This window comes from Acinonyx jubatus, chromosome E1 (assembly GCF_027475565.1).
Source record: "Acinonyx jubatus isolate Ajub_Pintada_27869175 chromosome E1, VMU_Ajub_asm_v1.0, whole genome shotgun sequence".
NCBI lineage: Eukaryota > Metazoa > Chordata > Mammalia > Carnivora > Felidae > Acinonyx > Acinonyx jubatus.
Window position 1 is genome coordinate 30,411,743 of NC_069397.1, and position 6,158 is coordinate 30,417,900.

Consider the following 6,158-nt stretch of genomic DNA (forward strand, 5'->3'; position numbering starts at 1 on the left):
ATTTTCTTTGGGAGCCGCAGCACCTCCTTTGATTTGCCTGCTGCTTTCCCTCACACAAAACCCTTGGTCTGAGAGAGAGAGAGAGAGAGAGAGATCCTCACATTACCTTTAATCTGAATATCAATTTCAGCATCTTAACCAGAGAGCCTTGTCTAGTCCAGCTGCTTTGATGGAGATGTGGTCTGTCAAGAAGTAAAATAGAGCTTGTGGGGCTTGGCTGACATCTCTCCGAGCCCTCCTGTACTTTTCTTTCCAGAGAATTCTCACCTCTCCCAGGTCCTGGTGTGCTAATGAAATAGATATTCTGTTTTGTTTCTGCTGGGCACCGACTGAGGTCCAAATGCATTCCCTAATGCTTTGTTTTCCAGCGGGGCTGAACAGAATCAAAGCCACAAACCACCAAGGGCCCAAGACGTCTAAATGGACAGGGGAAGCCATTTAAAATGCTAGAAAAACAAAATAAAATTGGAAGCTGGTGGGATTCTCTGTCGTTATTTTACTGAAAAGATTATTTTATACACATATAGATGTATGTCATTATATTATAGCAAGCTATTTACCAATCAGCAATGCTAGTCCTGTTTTTTATTAATTTAATTTAATTTAATTTAATTTAATTTTATTTTATTTTTGAGAGAGACAGAGTGTGAGGGGGGAGGTGTAGAAAGAGAGAGGGAGACACAGAATCCAAAGCAGGCTCCAAGCTCTGAGCTGTCAGCACAGAGCCTGACGCGGGGCTCGAACTCACGGACTGTGAGATCATGGCCTGAGCTGAAGTCGGACGCTTAACCAAGTGAGCCACCCAGGCGCCCCCTGTTTTTTTTTTTTTTAATAAAAATGTATCTAAACATCCCCTCATCTAACCAACCCTGTATTTCTTCCCTCCCTCCTAACCTCTGCTAGTCTGCCACCAAGAACTTCCACTAAGTGATCAGCAAACTCATCTATATCTTCAAACACGTCAACTATTTTCAGCACCCACTTGCCTTAGTTGAAACCCAAGGTGACGGTGTGCCCTCTTACTCTCTCAAAGCTCAGGATCCAGTGGAAGGATGATGGTCCTCCTTGTTTGCCATAGCTACATCCAGACAATTATTTCCTTCCCTCTTATGAAAAAAAACAAACTAAACCTAGAGACACCTGGGTGCCTCAGTCAATTCCCCCTCCCTCACACACACACACTCTCTCTCTCTCAAAAATAAATAAAACATTAAAAAAAATTTTTATAAACGAAACCCAAAAGACACAATCACATAACCAATGTAGCTCCTTTGAAGCTCATGCTACCCTACATTACTTCCCTCCCCTCTTCCTTAGTTGTCACTTGCTCTCCTTCACTGAAGACTGTAGGACCCAAATCACAGTCACTGTCTCTTGCGGTCAATGTCATTGAGCTTATAAACTTGTATATGCAGGTTGGCTGCTCACCCAGCACCTTGCACATCTACTCATTGACCTTCTCAACTGTCCCTCAACCCACATGCCCAAGATCCTGGCCCAGACATTGTCAAATATCTGCACCCCTTCCAAAAATCATGAGTTTGCAAATCCAATTTCTAGGCCTCCTGCCTATTAGGCCAACCACTTTTTTTTTTCTTTTGTTTATTTGCTCTCTCTTGACATCACTTACATCTTTATGACTTCAATTTCATGATTTATCAGCATTATCACTCCCCTGCTGCTATCTTTCTTGGTTTCACCCTTTTTTCTTTTCATCAAACTCACCTTTCAAGCCAAAGTTTCTATACCAGTGCTTCCAGGAATGGCTAGAGGAAACCACAATATGGAGCATACTGTTGTTGCTCTAAATGAATAACTCACTTCAAGTGGGCACACTGGGGTGCCTCGGATTCCTTCCCTCTCTCTCTGTGTGTCTCTGGTAAGCTTGATCTCCTATCCTCTTCCCAAATTTCCTATTCTTATCTTTCACTTCATGGTTAAAGTAAAAGCCATCATATGGTAGTGCTGCTGCCTTTCCTTGACCGACTCTGTCCACGTGCTTACGTCTGCATCAATCTTTTCTTCCACTTCTAGTTCAATGGAGCAAGTGTCCTGTCCTCTGAAAGGCCAGTCTCTTCATGTGCATCTGGTCATCTCTCTTCCCAAGGCAATACCGCTTCTGCACACAGGTAACCGCCCTTCTTAATCAGGCCCATTCCATCCACACACAAACATGGTGCAAAAATTTTCATCTTAAAAACTTGACAAACTAGCAAAACTTCTCCGATGATCCCACATCCCTGTGGAGCTCCACGCTGTTCTCTTGATTCCTCATGACGCTTACTTCTGACAAACTATCTTCACTGATCTACACGTTTGCACTTCACTCTTGCGCCCATTCTGATCTGGTGTCTCCCCCTTACCACTCCAAAATGGCTCCTCTCAAAGTTCCTGGGGACTTCTGTCCTCATCCTGCTCTGATGGCTCCTGAGGGATACAGTGCAGCCCAGCCTTCCCGACTCCCAGAGTTGACTGTGATCCAAGGAGAGTTCTTGGCTTCTCCTTTCCTTGGTTTTCCCTATGAAACTGCTGGCCATTCTGCCATTTTGTTTGTATCATGTAGATGGATGCCAGCCTCCTTCTGCTTTCCACAAAGATGTCATTACTTTCAAGGATGCACTTAGTCATGGAGTTTTCCATTCTTTATTCCAAAAAAAAAGGTCAGTCCCCTAAGTCAGAGCTGTGGAGCTTTTCCTCCTTAGGACCTGCTTTTCCTGCTAGGCAGAACCTGTCTACTACTGCACCGGAGCTGGGTCAGAGACCCTCTTTTCTCAGGATGACATCCTGCTCTGTGATTCAGTATTAGGAGAAAGGGATGTGGAAACCCTTGGTCTTCTCAACTTGCCCTTCCCAGCATGGGATTTCTTCTCTGCAAGGGAGCTGGGGTGTAGGCAAGCAGGGCCCCAGTACCCATGACTGACCATGCCTGGAGAACTTCCACCCTACCAATGGATGCCACATAAGGAAAAGGAGACCCAGTCCTCCTGGTGTGCCTATCTGGAATAGAACTTCCACAAAATGGAGCTGGGAGCTGAGAAACACCAGCATCCTGCCCCTTCAGGAGACCCTGGCTGCACATGCCCCGAGTAGAGCTTCCATAACATGGGGCCAGTAGGAGGATAATAGAGCAGAACACAGCTCAAATGCCTCAGACTCATGCTGTTCTTAACTGAGATTTTGTAGGTTTTCTTGAAAGAATGTTTCTCCTTTGCTGTATGTCATTAGGACACTTTCCAGAGACTTTAAGTAATGGCTATTTTAAATAACTTTCTCAGTTAAGTTGTTATTTTTCTGGGTAGAATTTCTTCCAAGTTGGAGCACCTGGGTGCCTCACTTGGTTAAGCCTCTGAGTTTGGCTCAGGTCATGATCTCATGATTCATGGGTTCAAGCCCCGCATTGGGCTCTGTGCTGACAACTCAGAGCCTGGAGCCTGCTTTGGATTCTGTGTCTCCCTCTCTCTCTGCCCCTCCCCCACTAGTGCTCTGTCTCTCTGTCTTTCAAAAAATGAATAAATGTTTAAAAAAAAATTCTTCCAAGTTTATTAGTCCACGATTCCAGAAAATCCCACCTCTTAATTCATCTTTGTATACCTACCACGGTATCTCTGGACATGTTAGCATCAGGGCTAACAGCATTACCTCCTTTAAAAAAAAATTACTTACCGGATTAAAAAAAAAATCTCACTTTTGCTAACCCAGCTGGAAATAACCCAGTTGAAAATACTGGTGCTGTTAAGTCCAAGTTCCTCATACGGTAATTTAATGTGGGCTATAATCAATCTTTTTGTGGGAAACCTCAATCGCATGATGGCCTATATGCTGAATATCTAAAGTAATGTTGGGGGGCTTACCAGCTAACCAACTATCTAACCAGCCCAGATTCAAGTCTCCGTTCTGCTACTTGTTAGCTATGTTACTTAGAACAAGTTGTAAAAGTCCTAGTAGCTACCTAAGAGCATTGTGGTGAGGATAAATGGATTAAAGCCTGGGAGGTAGTTGGCTCAGAGTTAGGCGCCCACTAAAGGACCGCTCTCCTGTTCATCTTATTAACCCCTGCATGGTGACAGATTGCCACAAGGGGGCATCCAGAACCAGGTGTAATGAAGCCTGCCAGGAATCCTTAGGTCGTCCCCATGGTTATATTTCTAGGCCAATCAGAAGTGGATCCCCACTACATAAGATAGGAGTGGTGGCACTTCCTAAACATCACTGTACTATTTTCCACAGAAGACAGAAACTCAAGACCCTTCCTAAACATCACTGGGTCATCCCCTGCCCCCCCCCCCCCCCCCCCCCACAACTGGAATCTTAGCTCTATAGGCACAGGAAGTATGCTGTCAGGAGGAAAGTCTCATTTGAATTACAAGGTGCTATTCCTGTGTGCAAGGTAGGGCCTGGGAGATGGGAGGATGCAGAGCTTCCCTTCAGGAACAGTTGTATACACGAAGCTGGTATTGACTTACTGTGTCCCACACATCAAGGATCCTATCAGCATAAGGCGTCATCCCATTCCTTTGTTCTGATGGAAGAGGGCCCCAGGGGCTCAGCTGAGGATCTGACCTTTGCTCTGAGGATGATAAAAAGACTATCGGTATTCTGGAGCAAGGAGGAAGTAACTTAACGAAGAAGGTAAGTAGCATGATTCATTCAGAGCGGAGTACAGGGAAGAATAGTGGGGGGAAAAAAGGCAGAGATGTCCCTGGCAAGGTTGCAGTAGACCAGTGTGAAGTCAAACTTGATTAAAGCAAAAGCTCTTAATAAAACTAAATTGTAGGAGAAATCCCAACAGCTAAGGAACTAAAAATGAAGCTGAAACATGAGACAGTGAATTAAGCTGGCTGAGACTGGAGCCTGGCGCTTGAGTCTTCACCGACTGGACCTCTTTCTCACCTTCTTACAGCTCCCCAAATGGTGAATTGGATACAGTTTTTCAAAACTGAGTTAAATGTTGAAAGAGCCTTGGGTGTACCTCTGTGTAACACACCTCAAGAACTATTGCAACTGTCCAAACATTAGACTGGATAGATGAAGGCGCAGGATACGATGACGTCCAGGATGGAGGAAGGAGGTGGGGCAGAAAGATAGCCCCGGACCCAACACCAGGCTTTCCCCGGGCGTCTTCACTCGGTCACAGCTACATCCTCTGTCCTTTACCTGCTTTCTCCTTGTTCCATTTCGCCTGCTTTTCTTTGCATTCTGTCCATTGGCTTACATTAACGTATAATGGAATACAATATAATACAATAGCGTATAATGGAATTCCCAACTCCTAGCGTATGTCCAGGATATGAGCCTGACTTTTGGCGTTAATCTCGGTTCTCGTCCTTGGTTACAATTCACATTTGCCTCTCCCTTCCCAGAGACAACCCAGCCTGACCCAGGCTTATAAATCAGAGCCTTGACATGGACATAGGAGGCCACTATTCTTGCCAGGATTTTCTAGCTGCTGTGAAAATTGAGAAAGAAGAATGAACGGGATCTAGCAACAGATCGTATATGAGGCAGAAATAATAAAGGAAGTGAAGAAAAGGAAAAACGGTCATTGATAAGCAAATATTTATGAAGTAGTATCTAAGTACCAAGCACATTGCTAAGATGTTATATATACATGTGATATACATCTTACTAATGTATACATATTTATATATAATATACATAGTTGTATCTTTATATATCAAAAAGATTTATTATATCATTTATATTTATATGGGCAGTGGGTGGGAATAGACAAGTTTAGATGCCCCAATGCACACTGTTTTTGGTTTTTTTTGTTTTTGTTTTTTATTTAAATTCAAGTTACTTAAAGTATTGTGTAGTATTGGTTTCAGGAGTAGAATTTAGTGATTCACCACTTACATATAACACCCAGTGCTCAACCCAACAAGTGCCCTCCTTAATGCCCATCACCTATTTAGCCCATCCCCCCCACCTCCCCTTCAGCAACTCTCACTTTGTTCTCTGTATTTAAGAGTCTCTTATGGTTTGCCTCCATGGCTTGTCTCTTATGGTTTTATCTTATTTTATTTTTCCTTCCTTTCCCCTATGTTCATATGATTTATATCTTAAATTCCACACATGAGTGAAATCATATGATATTTGTCTTTCCCTGGCTAACTTATTTTGCTTAGCATGATACACTCTGGCTCTATCCATGTTGT